Genomic DNA, 24445 nt, shown 5'->3' with positions numbered 1-24445 from the left:
ACAAGTAAAGCAGATTATATACTCGACTTTTTGACCGCAACAGCACCACGTCCTTGTCACACCCACGTTCTCCACACCACACTCAAGTTTCCCCTCGATTCCTTACGGCTCCATACCTTTTTTTACCCCGCACGTGATGGCTATTTTTTAACCAAGTGGACAGGACGTTACATGGCTCTGTCCTGCACTCCGCTCCTCCAGGCAGGCAGCGGCGCCATCGACCACCACCACCACCACTACCACCGCCACTGCTAGTACCAGGCCCCTCGGCGACAATATATTACCTAGTCCTCGCACCTCATGTTCTTTCTCCCTTTCTTTACTTGACTTTTTGCTGTTTCTCTTGGTGGTGGTGGAGGTGATGGTGGTGGTGGTGGTGGTAGTGATGGTAGCAGTGGTGCTGGTGGTGCTTTTGTTGTTGTTGTTGTTGTTGTTGTTATTGTTGTTGTCGTTGTTGTTCTTGTTGTTGTTGTTGTTCTCTTCCTTCTCCTCCTCCTCCTCCTCCTCCTCCTCCTCCTCCTCCTTTCTCATCTGCACCTCCTTTCTCCACCTCTCTCCGTTTTTCCCCACGTTTCCTTTTCTTCCTCATTCTCTCTCTCTCTCTCTCTCTCTCTCTCTCTCTCTCTCTCTCTCTCTCTCTCTCTCTCTCTCTCTCTCTCTCTCTCTCTGCGGCACTCACAGCGGGGACCCTTACTTCACTTTTTGTCAAGTTTATATTTTTTGTAATATTTTGTTTGATCTTATTTAGTGCCGAGTGAGCTGAGCGGCTCGAGCAAAGGAGAGAGAGAGAGAGAGAGAGAGAGAGAGAGAGAGAGAGAGAGAGAGAGAGAGAGAGAGAGAGAGAGAGAGAGATTGCTTTTTCATCATTAATTTTTATTATGCATTATTATTTATTTATTTATTTTTTCATTGACGGAACCCATACTGGCGATCAGATAGAAGGTTGTGAAGTGATAGATGTTTAAGAATCTTCCTGTTGAGGATAGATGCAAAAAACTTTAGATAGGCAGGGAATCAAAGCAATAGGACGGTAGTTTGAGGGATTAGAGCGGTCACCCTTTTTTTAGGAGCAGGCTGAATGTAGGCAAACTTCCAGCAAGAAGGAAAGGTAGATGTTGACAGACAAAGCTGAAAGAGTTTGACTAGGCAAGGTGCAAGCACGGAGGCACAGTTCCGGAGAACAATAAGAGAGACATCTTTGGAAAGAAATGGGATATTGCTAAGTTTGAGATCAGTTCTTTTTTTATTATTATAGATTTGTAGCTTGGCATTATGTTAATAATATTATTATTTTGTTATATTTTTTTTTAATGAATCAGGTATTTATTTTATTTTATTTTTTTAAATATATAGAGTTATTTTATATATATATATATATATATATATATATATATATATATATATATATATATATATATATATATATATATATATATATATATATATATATATATATATATATATATATATATATATATATATATATATATATATATAATTTTTTTTTTTTATTGTATTATAGTCTTTAAGTAATAATTGATGTCTTTAAGTAATAGTTGATGTTATATATAAACATTTAAAATTATATAGATGAACTTTTTATAGATTTATTATATAAGATGAAGATTTTATATAATTCTTTAATTATATATAAAAGTGATTTTTTTTTTCTTGAGAAGGTTCATTTATATATGTATTTATATATAATATAATTTATGTAATCATTTATTTATATATGCATGTTTCTATATATATAATTTTTTTTTTAATCTTAAGTAGCTAATTGCAAATATTACTATTTTATATATTTAATAATTAATTTGAAATTGTTAAAAGTTTGATTATTTCTTGAAGTTTCCATGATCTTACTGAATTTGCATCAGAGTTTTTGCACGTAATACTTAGTAGTTTAAGATTAATATAATAAGAATATTGATGTTAAGAGATTTAGTTTTATCAAGTTTAATTCTCAGCATGTAATATTAAAGAATTTAGAAAATTAAGATTTAGCAGTGAGTTAAAGCCTAATTAATATTGTGGTAGCAGTTGCAGTTATACTCTAAGGTTGAATGAGAATATATTGGTTTATTGTTATATATATATATATATATATATATATATATATATATATATATATATATATATATATATATATATATATATATATATATATATATATATATATATATATATATATATATATATAATTTTAAGGTGGGCCTGAAAAATAAAGAAGTGAAATCAGATTATTTTTTACAGGAAAATTATGTCATAAAATTAAAGTTGAGGCAATAAGAAATTGTGTTTAAACAAGGATTAGACACACTATTATGCCAAAAAGTAATTTTGTAACCAAAGTATTAATAGTTATGTTCTTAAAATGTGAAGAATTTATCGGTGATGTAGTGTTGTCAGAGGAACCTGTTTTTGAATGGATACACCACGAAGAATATTAATTAAGTTTGTACATTAGTATGTATACCAGCATTATTAGTGTATAGAGGCATCCATTAACACAGCTTGAACACTGCCATAACTTCTTTATTACAAGCGTTTGGACCTGTCAAAATCATTACAATAAACACATCTCAGTTTTTTTTTTTCATCTTAAGTACCCAAGCATCATTAATAAGTAGATCAATATGAAAATTGAGAATGGATGTATATAGAATTCACCATATGCTAAGTACAATTAAAAATCAATCACATAACCAATCAACCACATTGATTTTCACTTATAATAATCATTAGAATTATAACTCACAACGGTAGCTCCAGCCGCATATGGATTGCCTCCATGAACTTTCCGAACGAGTAGTTGGATTCATAAACTGTAATATATGAAATATTCCCTGAGTAACTATCAATCTTAATAGCCGACCGCACAATCACATTAACACTGTCATCATAAAAGATCATCACTAATACAAACATTTTGTCGATGAACATCATAAATGTTTTACGTGAACACCAGCTGATAAACCACCACACAGTACTATTATAACCAAACATAGCCATACATACCAGCATAATACAATAATCCCAAGTCTTGAATAAATATTACATCCAGTGATCCATCACAACACACTTCAGGTAGGGACGGACAGCAACTAACCCTGGCTGACCGTTCGTCGCCACCTTATCACCCTGCTGCCACCTCACCTCACCTCCCCACTCCCCACTACCACGTCACAAAGACGTGCGGCTTGCGCACCTTGTACAGAGCTTAATCCTCGTCTACATAAGTACACAGATACACGAACTAATTTATAAATAAACAAATAAATAAAACAATTTATATTCAAATTATCATCAGACTGATGATACAATTAGGTAATTTTTATAGAATTAATTACTGAATAAATCAGCAATAATGTTGAATATATTAGATCAAGGTGCAGCTAATGCTTAAGTTAAAATGGGTTACGATAAATTTTATTTAGTAGGGAAAATGAATTTAAAGGTTAATTAGAAGGAGGATTTGATTGTAAAGTAAGTTTAACATGCTTGCTAGATGTAAGGTGTAAAGCATGTACATATCGCCCGTCGCTTTCATTATTAAGATGAGACAAGTCGTAACACAGCAGGCTTACTGGAAAGTGAGCCTGGATACGAGAATCAAAGCACACCTAAAGTTAGTATAACGTTTCTGTTGCGTTCAAAAGGTTTATTATATATTTAAGACTAGGAGGGACGAGCTTCTTAGCACTAATAAAATTAATCAATAGGACAAAAAAATTTAAATAATGTTTTTTTAGGCTTAAAAGTAGCTATGAAATTAAAGTGTTCTAATTTAGATTTAGGAGAAATAAAATAATTTATTTATGTCTTTGATAAAGTACTAGAATATTGAATCTAACGTAAATTTTTAAGAAATAATGAGTGTATTAGTGGAATGAATATGTAGAATGATTTGAGAAAAATTAAATAAAGATAATTAATTATAATAAAATAATGGAATAAAAAAGGAATTCGACAAAGATTATTTCTTGCCTGCTTATCAAAAACATGTCTTTCTGAGTTTTTTTTTTTTTTTTTTTTTATGTAGGAAGGGCACTGGTGCAGCCTGCTCACTGACATGAAATGTTCAATAGCCGCGGTGTGTTGACCGTGCAAAGGTAGCATTATCATCAGTTTGTTAATTGGAAACTTGTATGAATGGTTGGACAAAGAAAAGTCTGTCTCTTTTATCAAAATTGAATTTAACTTCTAAGTGAAAAGGCTTAGATTTTCTAGAGAGGCGATAAGACCCTATAAAGCTTTATAAACTTAATAAGTTTGATGAATTAAAAATAATAAAAACAGACTTAAAAGGTTTATTTGGTTGGGGCGCTAAGGGTATAAATGAAAATAACTGCTATTGTAATTGGACAATTATATGTGATTAGAGTTTGTAAGTGATCCTTATATTAAGGATTACAACATCAAGTTACTTTAGGGATAACAGCGTAATTTTATTTATTTATTTATTTATTTATTTATTTATTTATTTATTTATTTATTTATTTATTTATTTTTATTTATTTATTTATTTTTATTTTTGTGAGTCCTTATCAAAAAATAAGTTTGCGACCTTGATGTTGAATCAAAATGTGTTTATAGTGCAGCAGCTATAAAAGAAGGTCTGTGCGACCTTTAATTTTTTACATGATTTGAGTTCAGACCGGCGAGAGTCAGGTCGGTTTCTATCTTCTGGAATTTAGAAAAAAAAAAGTAGTACGAAAGGATTAAGTAATTAAAATTTTTTGTATAATTGAAATACTATTTAGCCAGATAATATGTGCTGGATTTAGGATCTAGTTAAATAGAATACATGTTATAAATAGTAAAACAACTGAATGTAATTGTTTTGTGTTATTAGTGGAGATTGTAATTTACTTAGTTTTAATCATTTGTGTTTTGGCAGGAGTGGCTTTTGTGAAGAGTTATTTGTTAAATATCAATGTTATATTTGCTTCATATTTTTATCGTTACCTTTGAGGTTAATTTGGTTTGCTTCTTGTTTAGTGGAAACTAACCGGACACCTTTTGATTTTACAGAAGGAGAATCAGGGTCAGTTTCGAGGTTCAACACGGAATATAGGAGAGGGGGATTTGCTTTAATTTTTATAGCAGAATATTCAAAAAATTCTTTTTATAAGAGTTCTTTTCGTTATTGTGTTTTTAGGAAGACCTTGCAGGAAAATATTTCATTTAAAGTCTATATTTTTGGCATTCATTTTTGTGTGAGTTCGAGGAAGTTTACTTCGGCTTCGATACGATAAATTGATGTATTTAGCTTGAAAAAGATTTCTTCCAGTTTCTATCAGTTATTTATTGTTTTTTATTGGGGTAAAATCTTTGTTTTGTATCTAATTTATAAATATAATTAAAATAATATGTTAACACAATCGTTAAGAATATTTTTTCTTTTCTGCTACTTTCAAAGTCTGTTTTAAATAAACTAGACGATCATTTTAATAAATTATGTCATCTTATGAGTAGGAGGGGATTGATAATAAAAGAAAAAAAATGAGAGTTAAAATTTTGCCTGTAAGAACATAAGGTTCTTGAACGGGTCGAGGTCCAATTCAAGTAAGTAGAATCAATACTGAAACCAAAATTCTAAATATAAATTAATTTAAAGGATAAAAAGTTAATCTGCGAAAATTTGATGTATGAGTGAAAGGTAAAATTATAATGATTGCTACTGAGGCAGCTAGAGCGATTACCCCTCCAAGCTTATTTGGAATAGATCGGAGTGCACATGCGAACAAGAAATATCATTGTGGTTGAATATGGGCAGGAGTAAATAGAGGATTAGCTCTAATAAAGTTATCATGATCTAACAAATAAGGATTAAGAAGGGACAGAATAAGTAAAAGTGTAAATATAACAATGAATCCAACAATGTCTTTAAATGTAAAATAAGGATGAAAAGGTACTTTCTAACTGTCTTGATACACCTAGGGGGTTATTAGCACCTGAGTGATGGAGAAAAAAAATATGAATAATAGTTATAGCGGCAATAATGAAAGGAAGGACGAAATGAAAGGTGAAAAATCGAGTTAGTGTGGCATTATCTACTGAAAATCCTCCTCAGATTTATTGTTCTAAATCTGTACCAATGTAGGGAATAGCTGAAAAAAAAAAAAAAAGATGATTAATAACAGTAGCTCCCCAGAATGACATCTGCCGTCAAGGGAGAACATAACCTAAAAAAAGCTGTTGCTATAACTATAAACAAAATCACTACTGCAACTATTCAAGCATGGAAGATTATATAGGATCCATAATAAATACCTGGTCCAATATGAATATACAGACAGATACAGAAAAATGATGCTCCATTGGCATGTATAGTTCGGAGAAGTCAGCCACAGTGTACGTCTCAGCAGACATGGGCTACTCTAGAGAATGCTGGATCAAAGTGAGCAGTGTAATGTATAGCTACGAATAAACCGGCAGCAATTTGGATGACAAGACACAATCCTAGCAATGATCCATAGTTTCAAAAAGTTGAAATATTTGAAGGTAGGTGTATATCAGCTAGAAAGTTGTTGACAATTTTAAATAAAAGGTGACATTTTCAGAGAGGTGTTGTCACTAAGGAGAGAGTCGTAAGAGTCCTTTAAATTTATTAGTAATTTTTACCACTACAATTAAAGTTAAGAGTAGATAAAGGATGATAAATGGTGAAATTTATCAAATTAGAACTACAGATTCATCTAATAATAAAAACATTTCATGATTCTAAATTGAGAGATGATAAAGGAGAGTTGGTTACAGCTTCGTTTAGCAAGGGATCTCAGAAAAGAGTAAGTGGAAAAAAAATTAAGAGAAGAAGGATGGAAATAAGGAAGGTGGAATAAGAGGATGAGAATGAGGATGACTCATTAGAAGCTAAAGATGTAATATTAATGAATAATACAAGTATACCTCCTAAGAAAATTATAAAGAGAATATATGAGAATCAGTAAGTGTATGTTGTTAATCCGGCTGAAAGAGAAATTGGATGGTTTGAATTAACAAGGTTAAACCTATAGGTAAAGGATGAATTAACCGTGTAAATGATACAGATAAAACTAAAATGAAGGGAATAAAAAGAAAGGTCATATCAAAGAAAAGTTTAAATAAAATATTAGTTTTGGGAATTAAAGATAAAGAAATCTTCTCTTTTTCTTTGAAGTTTTAAGAAAAAAAAATTTCATTATTGGTTTACAAGACCAAGGTTTTAAGTTAAGCTATTACTAATGGTAAGTTTTAGAAGTATAATGATTTTTGTTCCTATAGTTATAATTTTTTGTGGGGTTTGAGGGTTCATTACGTGCAATAAGCATATATTAAATTCTTTGTTAAGTCTTGAGTTTACAATGCTTGGATTTTTTTTGGCTTATAAGAACGCAGTTGACTTTAGTGGAGAGATAAATTTATTTTTCTTTATTTTTTTTTCACGTTGGCTGCGTGTGAGGGGTCTTTAGGTTTAACTATATTGATTTTAGTAGTACGAAGCCATGGAAATTATGTTTTTAAGATATTTTATTTATTGGAATGATAAAATTTATAATTCCTTTAATTATATTGATAAAGTTTAATAATGAATGAAAGACAGTTCAGGTGGATTTATTTATTTATTTTTTTTAGATTTTTAATTAGTATAAGTTATCATATTTTTTTCTTTTTTAATATAGGATTTAGATTGGGATTAGATTATATTAGATATACTTTAATTCTATAAAAGATTTAAATTGTTTCTTTAATTGTAATTTCTAGTCAGAAAATCAAGAATTTAGGGAATTTTAGTGAAAGATTTATTATTAGAAATATTATGTTATTATCTTTTTTAATATTAACTTTTCCTTCTGTAGATTATTTAATATTTTATATTAGATTTGAGGTTTCTTTAATTCCAACATTAATTTTGATTCTAGGTTGAGGGTATCAACCTGAGCGTGTACAGGCAGGAATCTATATACTTTTTTCTATACTTTAGCATTTTCTTTATCTTTATTGGTGTCTTTGTTTATTATTTAATGACAGGGAGATTAACTATAAGCTTAAGGGTTCCTATAGAAGGAGTAGATTATTTATATAGATTTTGGTATGTAAGAACTGTTTTGGCATTTTTGGTTAAATGACCTATCTTTATATTCCATTTATGGTTGCCAGAGGCTCACGTTGAAGCACCTGTTGCAGGTTCTATAATTTTAGCAGGAGTTTTACTAAAATTAGGAGGTTATGGTTTAATTCGAGTATTTGTAATGTTTCAAGAAGTAAATAAAGAATTTTGTTGACTTTGAGTCAGTTTAGGAATTGTAGGAGGAGATTATATTAGTTTAATGCGTATACGACAAGTAGACATAAAGTGTTCAATTGCTTATTCTTCTGTTGTACACATAAGGTTAGTGTTATGTGGGATTGTAATTTTTAGTTGATGGGGATTACCTGGAAGTGTAATATTGATAGTTGGACATGGTTTATGTTCCTCTGGTTTACTTTGCTTAGCTAATATAGTTTATGAACGTACTGGAAGACGAAGACTGATAGTCAATAAAGAATTATTAGCATTTATACCTAGAATAGGACTATGATGATTTTTACTAAGAGCAAGGAATATGGCCAGACCACCTTCCTTAAATGTAGCACCAGAGATTATATTAATCTTAACAGTTTTGAGCTGAAGAAAGATTTCTATTGTAGGACTTAGACTACTATCTCTCTCTTTTTTTTTTTTTTTTGTGCAAGTTACACTTTATACATATATAGATTGAGACAGCATGGGGTTTTTTTTTTATAACTTTATATTCATGTTGTTCAGGAAAAGTTAGAGAGTATCTGAAAATTTTTTTTATATTGATTTCCTTTAAATGTAATAATTATAAATAGAGCTTTATTAATAACTTAATTTTTTTTAAATAATTAAAAGAGTGATTTGGAAAATTTCTCTACATGAAATTAGAATAGTGGTTTTGTTCAGCTATTTGTGGGACTTTAGCACTGGCAAAAACTGAAAGAGGTATTATAGATGTAACTGAAAGAGAACTTTTAGGTTAATAAGAAGGGTGATTGTATTTACTTTGGTTTTAGATTGGATCTCTTTATTATTTATGAGATTTGTGTTTGTAATTTCTGGCAGAGTTATTTTTTATAGAGGGAGTTGTATAGCCGATGATAAGACTTTTAATCGATTTATACTCGTATATCTTGTTTTGGCTTTCATTCTTTCTATAAGGTTTATAGTATTAAGACCTAATTCAATCAGACTTTTATTGGGTTGAGATAGATTGGGATTAGTGACTCATGCCTTAGTAATTTATTATCAGAATGAAAAGTCTGCAAACGCAGGAATATTAACTATTCCTTCAAACCGTGTAGGTGATGTAGCAATTTTATTGAGAACTAGATTAATGAGAAGATTAGGAGGGTGAAATTTTTTGTTTTAAAGGTATTATATAGACGAGAGATTATTATTATTATTATTATTATTATTATTATTATTATTATTATTATTATTATTATTATTATTATTATCATCATTATTATTATTATTTTTTTTTGTTTTATTTATTTATTCTTATTTATTTCAGCAATAAATAAAAGGGCTCAAATTCCTTTTTGTGCGTGACTGGCGGCTGCTGTAGCGGCTCCAACACCTGTCTCAGCTTTAGTTCATTCTTCAACACTAGTGACTGCTGAGGTTTATTTAATAATTCCATTTAGAGCTGCTTCAGAGGGATCTGTCGTTCAAAGAGTATTGTTGATTACTTCATGTTTGACAATATTTATAGCGGGACTAGGAGCAAATTCTGAGTATGATCTCAAAAAAATTATTGCTTTATCAACATTAAGTCAAGTAGGAGTTATATTAAGAACTTTATCTTTAGGTTATACGGATCTGGCTTTTTTCCATTTACTGAGTCTTGCTTTGTTTAAAGCTTTACTTTTTTATATGTGCTAGTGTTGTAATTCATAGAGTGGCTGGTTATCAGGATATTCGACTTACAGGAAATTTAGTTAAACTTATGCCTCTGACAGTATCATGCATAACTGTAGCCAACTTAGCTCAATGCGAATTCCCTTTTATAACAGGATTTTATTCAAAGGATACAATTTTAGAAGTTGCTTTTATAAGATGAGTCAGTTTTATTGCATTGTTCTTATATGTGATGGCATCAGGATTGACAGTAATGTACACTTTGCGTTTAATTCTTTATTCTCTTTCAGGAGAATATAATTTGAGATGTATCACTAATCTTTCGGATGAGGATTTTTTAATAACTAACTCAGTAAGAATTTTAGGATTAGGAGCTATGTTAGGAGGATCCCCATTAAGATGAAGATTGTTTCCAGAATATTAGATCATTTGTTTAAGGACAATAATGAAAATAATAGTATTAGCAGTAAGGATTTTAGGAGGTTTAGTAGGTTATATACTAAATCTAACTAGAGTAAATTACACATTAAAAAGAGAAAATAACTATAATTCAGTTGTAATAATAGGATCAATATGGCTTGTATCTTTACTGAGTACTTTAAAATTAAGGGAAAACAGATTGAAGACAGGGTCAGGTTTAGGAAAAGTAGCCGATAAAGGTTGATTTGAGTTTTATGGGGGACAAGGTTTATAGTATTTATTTTCATATATTTTTCTATATTTTTAATTCTTTACAGTTAAACAATTAAAGTGTTTATAAAAGTATCTGTAATTGTAATTATTATTTTTACAGTTTTTTTTTATTTAAATTTATATAATTTAAAAGAATATCGCTTTGAAGCTGCAAAGGTAGACGGAAAGTCTTGTAAGTATATTCAAATTGTTAGCTTGTGGCGCTTATGATGTAATATTTACTTTGAGTTTAAGGTAAAAAAAAAAAAAAATAATAAAATAATATGGTATTTTTAGAAAAATATTTCAGCTTTATAATAAAATGTAACGTGTTACTTACACTATAAATATAGGAACATCAACGGAATTCAACGGCTTAAAAAAAGTTAGAAGTTTTTCTTTTTGTCATAATGTTCCATATTGATTAGAAGAATTACTTCAATCTTGTTTTTAACAGTAACGTACCTTTGTTTTGGTTTGAATCATAATTATTAGAGGCTTAAAGGCCAAAGTTTAGGTCGAAACTAAATGTGATAATTTCGCTTTCTAATAGATAAAATTTAATAAAACCAGTTTACTAAAACACTTTATGAATGCAACTCATATGTCATACAATTTGACTGTGGTCTTAAAGTATTAATCAGATCCTTCTAAAGTTCCCTGTACTCACTCGTAGTAAAGGCCTAAGAGAAAAATAAGAAGAGAGCTCTAGTAAACAATCAAGAAAATACTTCAGTAATGTTAAAAAAAAATTGATGCTGAAGCTAAAAGTAATGTAATCTCTAAAAAAAAAAAAAAAAAAAATTACAGCAATTAGAAAAAAAATCGAAGCTGAACCTTTAGGATTAAATCCACATTCATAAGGAGAATTTTTTTTTTCGGTTGATATTTTTTTTTTATTTGGGATACTAAGGTTATAAAAATATAACAAATAATTAAAGTTAGTAAAAATACAAAATAAAGTATTGCAAGAATTATTTTTCTAGGCATTCTAGACTTTCTGATTGGATATACTTTATATATTAAAAAAAAATAGCCTCCTCATCAGTAAATAAAGACGTAAGGGAATAATCAAACTATCTCAACAAAGTGTCAGTATGATGCGGCTGCTTCGAATCCAACATGACGATTACATGAAAAGTGACAAAATATTGACACAAAAAAATAAAAAAAGTAGAAATGAGGTTCCAATAATTCCATGAAGACCATGAAGCCTGTAGCTACAAAAAAAAAAAAAAGTAGAGCCAAACGCGGAGTCAACAATAGTGAAAGGAGCCTCAAAAATACTTGAAAGCTTGAAGAAGAGTATCCTAAAACAATTGTAAGGCCTAGTCTTTGAATGGCTTGCCTATGACTAGATTCTATAATAGCATGATGAGCTCAAGTTACGGTAGTTCCTCAAGACAAAAGAATAGTAGTGTTTAATAAGGAAATTTGAAATGGGTTGAAAGGTTGAATACCGTAAGGTGGTCAGTTTATCCCAATTTCAATCGTTGGGGCTAATCTACTATGAAAAAAAAAAGCTCAGGAAAATGAAAAAAAAAAGAAGAATACTTCTGAGGCAATAAATATAGTTATTCCCCATCGTAAGCCTTTTACTACTACAGAGGTATGGAGTCCTTGGAATGTACCCTCTCCAGTAATATCACGTCATCTTTGATATATGGTAAGGAGAATAGCAACAAGTCTTAATAACAAAAAAAAAAGAAAAAAAATTGTTATACTGGTGAAATCATTTCATTAAACCTGTATTTAATATTATTGCCCTAATAGAACCAGTTAAAGGCCGTGGTCTTATATCTTCTAAATGGTAAAAACCGTGAGATGATGTCATTAGTTAATTTCTCTGGTGTAAAGAGTTCGTAAGACAGCAAAAATTTGGGACTGAATAATTGCAACAGCTCATTCTAAGGTTAATAGTAAAATCTGAGAAAAAAAAAATAAATAAGAATAGATAAAAGAAATGAGGATGTTATAGATGGTCCAGTATTAGCTAATAAGGTTAAAAGAAGATGGCCTGCAATTATATTAGCTGCTAATCGTACAGCTAAAGTCCCGGGTAAAGTAATGTTTCTGATAGTTTTAATTAAAACTATAAATGGTACAAGGACAGGAGTTCCTTGAGGAACTAGATGAGCGAATATATGTTGAGTGTGGTTAATTCAGCCTCTAAGTATTAAAGTTACTCATGAGGGCAATGAAAGTGCTAAGGTTATTGCTGTGTGTCTAGATCTTGTAAAAATGTAAGGCAATAAACCTTAAAAATGTTATAAAGAACTAAAGAAAACAAAGCAACGAAAAATATAGTTGAACCTAAAGAATATGAAGTTAAAAGGGCTTTAGATTCTTTGTGTAAAGTACAAATAATTTCACTTCAGCATAGAGATCATCGTGAAGGAGAAGCTCAGTTAAGGTAAGGAATAAATAGGAGCCCTACAAAAGTGGAAATTCAGTTTAATGAAAAGTTTAAGATTCTTGAAGAAGGTTAAAAAATTGAGAATAAATTAGCTATAATTTTCAAGAAGATTGTAGGATTAGATAAGGCTCAGTGATCTTAGAATTTTTTTTTTTTTCAAAAGGTACAGAAAAAAAATAATTTAAGGATATGAAAATAATTAATGATAACAGAAAAAGAGAAATAAAGATAAAGTCGAAGCAAAGGAGCTATTTTAGGCATTAAGAAATATCTTAGGAGATAACTTTAACATGATAAATTGATATTAAAATTTAAGTAATTTCTTGTCACCAGAAGTAGGCGCAATACTATAATAGGTTTAAAAGACCTACACTTACTTTCAGTCATCGGGTGAGTCAGAATATGAAGAAATTCAATTTAGAAAAAATCGTGTTTACACTTTCAATCACAATAGGTACAAATCTATGATTAGCACCACAAAGTTCTGATCATTGACTATAAAATAATCCTGGACGAGATATTATGAATCTAGTTTGATTAAGTCAACCAGGAATAGCGTCTGCTTTTACACCTAAAGCTGGGACAGTTCAAGAGTGAATGACATCCGCTGCGGTGATTACAATACGAATTTGTGTATTTATTTGAAGAACAGTTCGATTATCTGCATGTAAGAGACGAAATCCAGAAAAGTCTAGTTCATTAGTAGGAGTTATATAAGAATGAAATTCTACATTAAGAAAGTCAGAGTATTCATAACTTCAATATCCTTGATGACCGACAGTTTTAAGAGAAATGGAAGGATTATTAACTTCATCAAGAAGGTATAAAAGTCGCAGAGAAGGGAGAGCAATGAAAATCAAAATAATTCAATAGTTTGATGTTCTAATATAAATAGATTAAAAAGAGAGTTTCTGAGAACTGATGCTAATATATATCCCACAAAGGTAATGATTATAATAAGAACAACTATAATGTGATCATGGATAAAGATGAATTGTTCCATTAAAGGGAAAGCTTCGTCTTGAAGGCCTAGAAAACTTCATGTTGACATTAATAAATGTATTTTCTAAAAGAAGATAAATAAATCTTCTTAGTAGGAGCTTAAATCCTATACATCTTTCTGCCATTTTAGAAGTTAGCAGTAAGTGGAATTTCTATATGAGTGATCAGCGGGTGGGTGTGAGTGGTTTCATTCAACTGAAGAGGCAGGAAAGGGGAGAATAGAACAGGACGATTAGAAATTAAAGCTTCTCAAATGATAATTATAAAAATTAATAGAGCAACAAGATATACTATAGATCCTTTGGAAGAAACAATATTTCATGTTGCGTAGGAAACATGAAATATTGTTTCTTCCATAGGATATTGTTGCGTAGGCAACATGAAATATTGTTTGTTCCATAGGTTTCTTCCATGAAATATCGGCGGGTAATCAGAGTAACGTGGAGGTATTCCGTTAAGTGCTATGAAATGTTGAGGGAAGAAAGTGATATTTACACCGATGAATATGACAGTAAAGTGGATTCCTATTAATTTAGGGTTAAGTGATAAGCCTTTAAAAAGGTGGAATCAATGTGCAATACCTGCACAAATACCGAGTACAGCCCCTATAGATAAAACATAATGAAAATGAGCTACAACGTAATAAGTATCATGAACAATAATATCAATTGATGAATTTGCCAGGACAACACCTGTTAAACCTCCAACAGTAAATAAAGAAATAAAGCCTAAAGCTCACAATATCGAGGGACTATAGTTAATTTGTGTTGCAAGTAGGGTTCTAAGTCATCTGAAAATTTTAATACCTGTAGGAACAGCAGAAATTTTTGTGGCTGATGTGAAGTAAGCTCGTGTATCAACGACTATACTTTCTGTAAATATATGGTGAGCTCAGAGGATAAATCTTGAAATTCCAGTAGCCATTATAGCACAGATCATACCTAATGTCTACACTTCCGATCTACTACAAATCACTAGTAATCCTATTTACGGATATGCAGATGATGTGACACTTGTTGCTACTGTTGAGTCACCGAATTCACGTCTTGATGTTAGTACATCCCTGAATGAGGATCTCAGACGTATATCTGACTGGTGTCGCACCTGGAACATGAAACTGAATGCATCAAAATCAAAATGCTTGTGTATTTCACGCTCTCGCACGCTAAATCCCCTTCACGGCCCTCTGCTTGTTGATGGCGCGCCTCTGACAGTATGTGATGAGCTTGATATTTTGGGTGTCAGATTCGACTCAAAACTGTCTTTTGAACGGCACATCAGGCGTCTTGTCAGTTCTGCCTCGCAAAAGCTTGGCGTTGTGAGGAAGGCTTACCGGATTTTTGGTGACCAGTCTATCTCTGCCAGCTGCTTCCGGTGTTTTATTCTTCCACTGCTGGAGTATTGTGCTCCTGTGTGGTCTTCCGCAGCTGTGTCCCACCTCCGTCTCATTGACAGAGTTGTCTCCTCCGCTAGGTTCCTCTTTGGTGGCGAAGCAGCTTGGGATCTTGGTCACCGACGCAATGTCAGCAGTGTCTGCATGCTATATAAGATCCATGCCAACCAGTTTCACCCGCTGAATGCCTCCATCCCAAATGCATTTGTGCCCACCAGAAACACTCGACTTGCGTCAAATTCACATGCGCGCTGCTTACAGCAGGTTAGGTGTCACACCAGTCAGTTTCAGCGAAGCTTTGTTCCTTGTGCTGTAAGACTTTGGAACATGCTTGACGAGGGCACATGCACTGCGAGTGATGTGCAAAAATTCAAGTCTGCTTCGAACAAAATCTTGAAGAGTCTAGTCAATTAAACTCTGGTTGCTTTTGCAGCTATACCGGTGATAAATTATGTAACTATACCTGTGATTTTATACCATCAAGTTTTAAGTAGTTATACTACATTTACTCGTGTTGTCTGACATATATTAAATAAGTCAGAATTGTTGATTTTTTTGTTGAATTTTTTTGTGAGTTTTAATAATTCTCAGTTCGTTGAGGCGTTCTTTATAATTGTTTAACCTATTTTCTCCTCCTGCTCTGATTTCATCCTACTATTGTGCTAATTGCTTTTCCTTTCTTCTTTCTACGGTCAAGGTGGGTGGGGGTTGTCATCTGGCAACTTATAGCGCTTGCGCTCGTCCCACTCTGCCTTCTCCGTTATGTTTAATAATAATAATAATAATAATGCACCGAATGATTCTTTTTTCCCGATTTCTTGTCTTACAATATGGGAAATTACTCCAAAGGCTGGTAAAATGAGAATATAAACTTCAGGGTGACCAAAAAATCAAAATAGATATTGATATAAAACAGGATCACCACCTCCAGCGGGGTCAAAGAAAGATGTATTAAGATTTCGGTTAGTTAAAATCATAGTGATTGCTCCTGCTGATACAGGTAAGGATGAAAGTAAGAGAATGGCAGTAATAAAAACAGTTCATACAAACAAAGGTATTTGATTTATTCTTATTCCAAAGGATCGTATGTTAATTACAGTTGTTATAAAACTAACTGCTCCAAGAATTGAGGACACACCAGCAAGGTGAAGAGAAAAAATACCAAGATCAACTGATGCTCCTGCATGGGCAATAGCTGCTGCTAGAGGAGGCTAAACAGTTCAACCTGTACCAGCTCCTCTTTCCACTATACCTCTTATTAGAAGAAGAGTTAAAGAAGGAGGCAAAAGTCAGAATCTTATGTTACTTATACGAGGGAACGCTATATCAGGGGCTCCTTATATAAGAGGGACTAGTCAATTACCAAATCCTACAGTTATAATTGGTATAACTATGAAGAAGGTTATAACAAAGGCATGGGCGGTAACTACAACACTGTAAATTTGATCGTTGCCGATAAATGTGCCTGGCTGACCTGATTCGGCTCGAATAATTATAGTTAACGAGGTTCCTACTATACCAGACCATGCTCCAAAAATGAAATAGCGTACTAATGTCTTTATGATTTGTAGAAAAGAATCATCGTTGCATAATAAGATGGCTGAGAAGTGCAGGCGTTACATTGCAAATCTAAAAACAAGGTAAAAACTTTCTTATTAGGTTCTATAGAAAAATATAAATAATATTAGATTGCAAATCTAAAGATGTGTGGAAACACTGGAATTTAGGATTTCAAAAGATTTTTTTTTTTTTTTTTTGGCTTTGAAGGCCTTTAGTTTAATATAACTTAAAATTCTAGGTTAAATATGGAATAGGAAAACATATTCCAAACATATTAATGAAAGTAACAATGATTAAGATAAGAGAAAATGTTACCAGTGGTTTAATTTTAAGGGAAGTGGTAAATGAAGGAAATGATAATGGCAATATTGGAACAAAGAGACGTAGATAGAAATAAAGAGTAATAAGACTTAAGAAAAAGAAGAATTAAAAGAGAGAAAATTATTATTTTAGAAGAGAGTAGTTGAATTATAATTCATTTAGGTGTAAATCCTGAAAAGGGTGGAAGACCTAAAGATAAGAAATTTATTGGTAAAAAAAAAGAAGTTTTAGGGCAATCTTCCTTTTGTTTTCAATTATTATAACGGAAATTGATGAAGACTGAGTAATAAAGAGTAAAATAATCACAGAGCCTGAAATAAAGGAGTAGAAGATTAAGTAAATGAGTCATATTATATCACTGATTGATATAACAATAAGTATTAAGATATATGGTTAACTGAAGAGAAGGCGATAAGTTTACGTAGTTTTGTAACATTTAAGCCACCTAAGGCTCCAATTAAAGAAGAATTATGTGCTGCTAAAGTAATTAAGGTTACTAAGTTTGAAGAGTAGGTTAAATAGGGAATTAAAAACAAAGGAGTTATTTTTTGGATTGTTAAGAGAATAAAAGCTTGAGGTCAATAACTTGCGGAAGCCAAAAATGTAACGGAGCTGAAGCCAAAAATGTAACGGACCTGCTCATAATTTTAAAAGTAAAGATATACTAAATAAAGAATAAGAAAAGTCATTCGAGTATATATATATATATATATATATAGAGAGAGAGAGAGAGAGAGAGAGAGAGAGAGAGAGAGAGAGAGAGAGAGAGAGAGAGAGAGAGAGAGAGAGAGAGAGAGAGAGAGAATTAAGATAGTAGATGCTAGAGCTTGAATTAGAAAATATTTAATTGCAGCTTCAGTTAGATACGGGCATAATTTAGTTGCAATGAGAGAAATAAATGATAAAAGATTTAGTTCTAGCCCGAGTCAAGCCCCAAACCAAGAAGGAGAAGAAATAGATGATAAAAGATACCTGTTAGTAAAGTACAGAAAAATAATAGGTAGGAAACTGGAAATGTCATTAAAAAGAGAAAGGTTGAAGCTTTCATTTACGGGGTATGAGCCCATTAGCTTAGTTAGCTTATCTTTGAAAATATTATTTGTTGGTGTATAGCGCACATAAAGTTTTGATCTTTAAAGAAGCAGTGTAAATTCGCTATAAATAATATAGGTATAAGAAATGCATTATTAGCTCTATCAAAGCTACCCTTTTAAGTCAGGCACTATATTAATATAAAAAAGATATTTAAAAAAATCAAATAAAAAGTACTTTAGAAATAAAGTAGTACAAATAAGAAAATGAAAGAAAAAATAAATGAAAGAAAGTGATACATAGGAAAGACTAATTAATATAAGAGGACAAAATATTAAAGTGACATTTCAAGTTTATATGAATAGAATGTGTATTTCTCTGAGTGTTTAGGGATATATATATATATATATATATATATATATATATATATATATATATATATATATATATATATATATATATATATATATATATATATATGCATTTATTTTAATTAAATTTATTTATTAAAAAATATATTAGTTAAGAAAACTGATATAATTAAAGATTCGTATATAATATTTATCTTCTTCTCACTCTAATAAAAAGTAATCTCCGCGGTCTCAGGTCCATAAGCCTTCTGAGGGTTTAGGCCAGCAGGGGCATGGAAAACATCATTGCGAAGAATTTTAATAGGTGGCATGAAGTAGTCAGAGGGTGGAGGAGAGGGAGGAACAAGCCTTGAATCGTCCAAGGTAGAGTTTTTAGCAAAGGTTTGAGCAAAGAGTTCAGCTTTAGAAATAGATGTGATAGCAGTGGTGCCATCTGGTTGAAATAAAGAAGGGAAAGAAGAAGAAGCATAGTTATTGGAGATATTTTTGGATAGATGCCAGATGTCATGAGGGGAGTTAAATCTTGAAAGGTTTTGACATATTCTGTTAATGAAGGAGTTTTTGGCTAGTTGGAGAACAGACTTGGTTTGGTTCCGGGCAGAAATATAAAGTGCATGAGATTCTGGTGATGGAAGGTCTAAATACCTTTGGTGGGCCACCTCTCTATCATGTATAACACGAGAACAGACTGTGTTAAACCAAGGTTTGGAAGGTTTAGGTCGAGAAAAAGAGTGAGGAATGTACGCCTCCATGCCAGACACTATCACCTCTGTTATGCGCTCAGCACACAAAGACGGGTCTCTGACACAGAAGCAGTAGTCATTCCAAGGAAAATCAGCAAAATACCTCCTCAGGTCCTCCAACTAGCAGAGGCAAAACGCCAGAGGCACCTTCGCTTAGGGGTATCCTGAGGAGGGATTGGAGCGATAGGACAAGATACAGATATGAGATTGTGATTGGAGGAGCCCAACGGAGAAGAGAGGGTGACAGCATAAGCAGAAGGATTAGAGGTCAGGAAAAGGTCAAGAATGTTGGGCGTATCTCCAAGATGGTCAGGAATACGAGTAGGGTGTTGCACCAGTTGCTCTAGGTCATGGAGGATAGCAAAGTTGAAGGCTAGTTCACCAGGATAGTCAGTGAAGAGGGAGGAAAGCCAAAGCTGGTGGTGAATATTGAAGTCTCCAAGAATGGAGATCTCTGCAAAAGGGAAGAGGGTCAGAATGTGCTCCACTTTGGAAGTTAAGTAGTCAAAGAATTTCTTATAGTCAGAGAAGTTAGGTTAGAGGTATACAGCACAGATAAATTCAGTTTGAGAGTGACTCTGTAGTTGTAGCCGGATGGTGGAAAACTCGGAAGATTCAAGAGCGTGGGCACGAGAGCAAGTTAAGTCATTGCGCACATAAACGCAACATCCGGCTTTGGATCGAAAATGAGGATAAAGTAGGAGGGAACAGAAAAGGGGCTACTGTCAGTTGCCTCAGACACTTGAGTTTGAGTGAGGAAAAGAAAATGAGGTTTAGAAGAGCAGATGGGTTGTTCTACAGATTGAAAATTAGATCTTAGACCGCGAATGTTCCAGAAGTTAATGAAGAAAAATTTGAGGGGGGTGTCAAGAAACTCAGGGTCGTCGTCAGAAAGGCAGTCTGACCTGGGGACATTTGTGGTCCCCTCCCCAGATGGGGACTCCGAGGCCTGTTTGCTTGTCTGTTTCCATATTTGTCTATATGTTTGCTGTCTGAAACGGATTTTCGTTAAAACCTATTTGCCTGTTTGCTTGTCTGTTTCCATATTTGTCTATATGTTTGCTGTCTGAAACGGATTTTCGTTAAAACCTATTTAAGTGAAAGGAATATCATTGATCATCAAGGAATAATGGTTAGATTTTCAGGCGGATCTAGACCCGTGTGCGCCTCCAGAATGTTGCTCAGATTGTCGCGTGGCACAAGTCTGCGGAGAATGTTTGTCACATTCAGTGTTATTGAACGGCGATGACAGAGGTGTGCGCTCTCAGCCTCCTAACTCCTAGAATTTAATCAAAAGAATGCGCATATTATTAAACACTAAGTTCCCACAAGGGTTATTTTCAGAAACCACAGAGATGATTAGTCGGGTTCTGACAATGATTTTTTTCCTCTTTTTTTTTTTTATCATTTATTTTATTTATTTACTTATTTCTTGATCTGAACCGCACCTGAAACAATATGCCGTGAGTTGCATTGGCCGTCCCGAGTAAAACATTGCAAATTGAGGAGTCGTGGCGCGTCAGCTCAAGACCCAGCAGGTGGAGTGTGTTGTTGCGTGTGTTCCTCGCTGGCTCAATGGGCTCAAGGGCGCCGTGTGGCATGTGAACCTCGCCTCTATTGTGTCTTGCTTGCGAACATCAGGAGTGGATAAAACCGATTCCACAAATGAAACTATTGAACACACACACACACACACACACACACACACACACACACGAATACACACAAATATGCAACAGTTATCGGGTGGTTTTCGATAACACAAAGAGACACATAAGTCATGAATATGTAGTAAACTTTCTCTCTCTCTCTCTCTCTCTCTCTCTCTCTCTCTCTCTCTCTCTCTCTCTCTCTCTCTCTCTCTCTCTCTCTCTCTCTCTCTCTCTCTCTCTCTCTGTGTGTGTGTGTGTGTGTGTGTGTGTGTGTGTGTGTGTGTGTGTGTGTGAGTGTGTATGTGTGTGTGTGTAATAATAGCAATAATAACAACGATAAACTGCTTATTACGGAGTCAGTAGTGAACATTTACATATAGATTGGAGAACTTAACAATGAATAAAGAAATCTAAAGTAAGGCTGTGTGTATATGTGTGTGTGTGTGTCATTCGTCCATACGTCCCTGTGTTGACCGGCCTGCAACACTAATGGAGAGATTAATGAAGTGGCTGACTGGCTGAATGAATAGCGTCTGGAGAATCACCTGTATGGGGAGGACGTGCGTGGATGTTCTATATAAGTGGAAGGCATTTTTTCATAGTGTATATTGTTATGATGCTTCTGATGACCTTGAGTGAGCGGTGATGCTGCCCTTGTTCAAGTGTTTTAAAGTCAAGGTCGAAGTATTGACTGTGTTACGATGAGCAGTGTTGCATTTCCAGGCTTCGTGCACGGGAGGGAAGGTAGTGTTTATGGTGATGATGATGATAATAATAATAATAATAATAATAATAATAATAATAATAATAATAACAATAGTACGTAGCACCAATTCACGGGATAGGCATATCACCATCATCATCATCATCATCATCATCATCATCATCATCATCATCATCATCATCATCATCACCACCACCACCAACAAAACCAGCAACACCAACCATATTAACAAATAAAAAAAAACTTGCCATTTGAAAAAAAAAAAAAAAGTATAAGCATTATAATGTACTATTTCATTAAAAACTCCCTTGAAATCTACAGTAACTTCCAGCAGAGGGTGTTAGAAGTTGTGGAGATCAGAAGTGGAAATGTTTACAATACGAGCCAGTGACACAAGACTTATAGCGTGACTCATAGGCCTGTGTTCAGGAACGCTTTGTTCTCTCACCACGATTATTTTCAAAGCCTACAAATCTGAGCAGCCAAGATCTCCAGACTGTTCCTCCTTTTTTAACGACCACACCACGTTGTATACACCGCTTCTCGTCCGATCAGCGAAGTTAAGCAACGTTGGGTCCGGTTAGTACTTGGATGGGTGACCGCCTGGGAACACCAGATGTTGTTGGCATTCCAACATTTATCTCCCGTAGTCAGGATGGCCGAGCGATCCAAGGCCGTTCAGGTCGCAGTCCGGTCTTCCGGGCGTGGGTTCGAATCCCACTCCTGACAATACCTTTATAAATCTAAAATCGCCTTGTGTCAAGGCGGCGTGCTGAGATGGGTAGAAAAGTGGCGAGACAATGAGTAAACAATGAGTAGTAATAAATGGAAAAGCACTTGAGTGACGTAGCCAGCGGGGTGCCATAAGCATCAGTTTCACAGTAGGTACACATTAAACAACCAAACTCTGGTAGGTACAGGGTACGAGAAAGATTTAGGAGTTATAGTTAGCTCTGAACTCCGTCTAGGAAAACAATGCATAGAGGCCAGAAACAGGGCAAATAGGGTACTAGGATTCACTTTTAAGAGTGTTAAAAGTAGAAAGCCGGAAGTAATATTAAAATTATACTTGGCGCTGGTCAGACCTCATCTAGACTACGCCGTGCAGTTCTGGTCCCCACATTACAGGAAAGATATAGGTCTATTAGAATCAGTACAGAGGATGATGACTAAAAGAATACAGGGGATGAAGAGTATTCCTTACAAGGCGAGATTGAAGCTGTTAAATCTACCTTCTCCAGAGAGACATAGGTTAAGAGGGGACCTGATAGAAGTCTTTAAGTGGTATAAGGGTTATAACAAAGGGGATGTAAACAAAATTCTTAGGATCAGCAACCAGGGTAGAACAAGAAATAATGTGTTCAAGCTTGAAAAATTTAGGTTTAGGAAGGAGATAGGAAGAAACTGGCTCTCGAATAGAGTGGTAGATGAGTGGAACAGACTCAGTAATCATGTTGTTAGTGCTAAGACATTAAGGAGCTTTAAGAGAAGATTAGACGGGTTTATGGATGGGGATGATAGGTGGAAATAGGTAGGTATATTTCATACAGGGACTGCCACGTGTAAGCCTGGTCGCTTTTTGCAGCTTCCCTTGTTTCTTATGTTTCTATATTCTTAATGTAGAAATATTATTATTCTTTCACTAGAACCATGAAGAAAAAAACACTCTAAAAAACACGTATAGCTTCAACTGGAGCTTTTGAAAGTAATGGACGTGCCGCGCAGAAGTGGATCAGATTATGGTCCTTATTCTGATGAAGGACCACAGACGCCCTGGTCGCCACTCGTCGCCCTGATGGTGATAATGATTAATAATGTCACCAAGTCAATCTCCACCTGTGCCATCCACCCACCTCCTTCCTTCCACGCGAGAGACAGCCACGCAACCTTTCCGCCCTCGCCAGGATTGATTAATGAGCTTGTGACAGGAAGCATCTCAAGGGAAGGAAAGTGTTCCTGTTACTGATGCTGGTGGTGGTGGTGGTGGTGGTGGTGATGGTGGTGGTGGTGGTGATGGTGATAGTGGTGGTGATGGTGGTGGTTATGGTGGAAGTGATGATGCTTATTGGTGATGGTATTACTTTCTTTTACAGTTATCTACATCTACTACTACTACTACTACTACTATCATTGATTAATGTTGCACAGTGCTTTCTCTTAACTTTCCTTCTTATTGTTCCTTTATTAATTACGTCAGCGGTTGGCCATTTAACTATATCCTCCTCATCCTCCTCCTCCTCCTCCTCCTCCTCCTCCTCTTCCTCCTCCTCCTCCTCCTCCTCCTCTTCCTCTTCCTCTTCCTTTTCACATTCCTTACCTTCTCTCTCAGCCACATTGACATACATGGAAACCCTTCTACAAATTGCAACACACACACACACACACACACACACACACACACACACACACACATACATACTATCATTCACTCCTGCAGTGCATTTGAAGTTTCTCATGCATCCATTTCTCTCTCTCTCTCTCTCTCTCTCTCTCTCTCTCTCTCTCTCTCTCTCTCTCTCTCTCTCTCTCTCTCTCTCTCTCTCTCTCTCTCTCTCGCTGTAAGGATATTTCAAGCGTTGTGAGTTACTTGAAATTGCTGGTGAGGGAAGAGGGAAGGGAAGTTCTTTAGTGACAGAGAACAGTGAA

The 24445-nt window shown here is 33.8% G+C and overlaps 1 non-coding gene and 3 pseudogenes across 1 annotated transcript; 1 reads left to right on the top strand and 3 right to left on the bottom strand.

Annotated features, from left to right (window-relative positions):
* Positions 1-11629: 11629 nt before the first annotated feature.
* Positions 11630-12419, bottom strand: LOC135096897 (cytochrome c oxidase subunit 3-like; annotated as a pseudogene).
* A 1710-nt stretch (positions 12420-14129) lies between these two features.
* LOC135096866 (cytochrome c oxidase subunit 1-like) lies at positions 14130-15622 on the bottom strand (annotated as a pseudogene).
* Positions 15623-15682: 60 nt separating this feature from the next.
* On the bottom strand, positions 15683-17012 carry LOC135096865 (cytochrome c oxidase subunit 1-like; annotated as a pseudogene).
* Positions 17013-22308: 5296 nt separating this feature from the next.
* Positions 22309-22427, top strand: LOC135096903 (5S ribosomal RNA). The gene has a single exon (XR_010265148.1). It is a non-coding gene; the product is annotated as a 5S ribosomal RNA (ribosomal RNA).
* The last annotated feature ends 2018 nt before the right edge of the window (positions 22428-24445 follow it).

This window comes from Scylla paramamosain, unplaced genomic scaffold, assembly GCF_035594125.1.
Source record: "Scylla paramamosain isolate STU-SP2022 unplaced genomic scaffold, ASM3559412v1 Contig8, whole genome shotgun sequence".
Taxonomy (NCBI): Eukaryota; Metazoa; Arthropoda; class Malacostraca; order Decapoda; family Portunidae; genus Scylla; species Scylla paramamosain.
The sequence above is the reverse complement of the archived record's forward strand: the minus strand, read 5'-3'. Positions and strand labels throughout refer to the sequence as shown.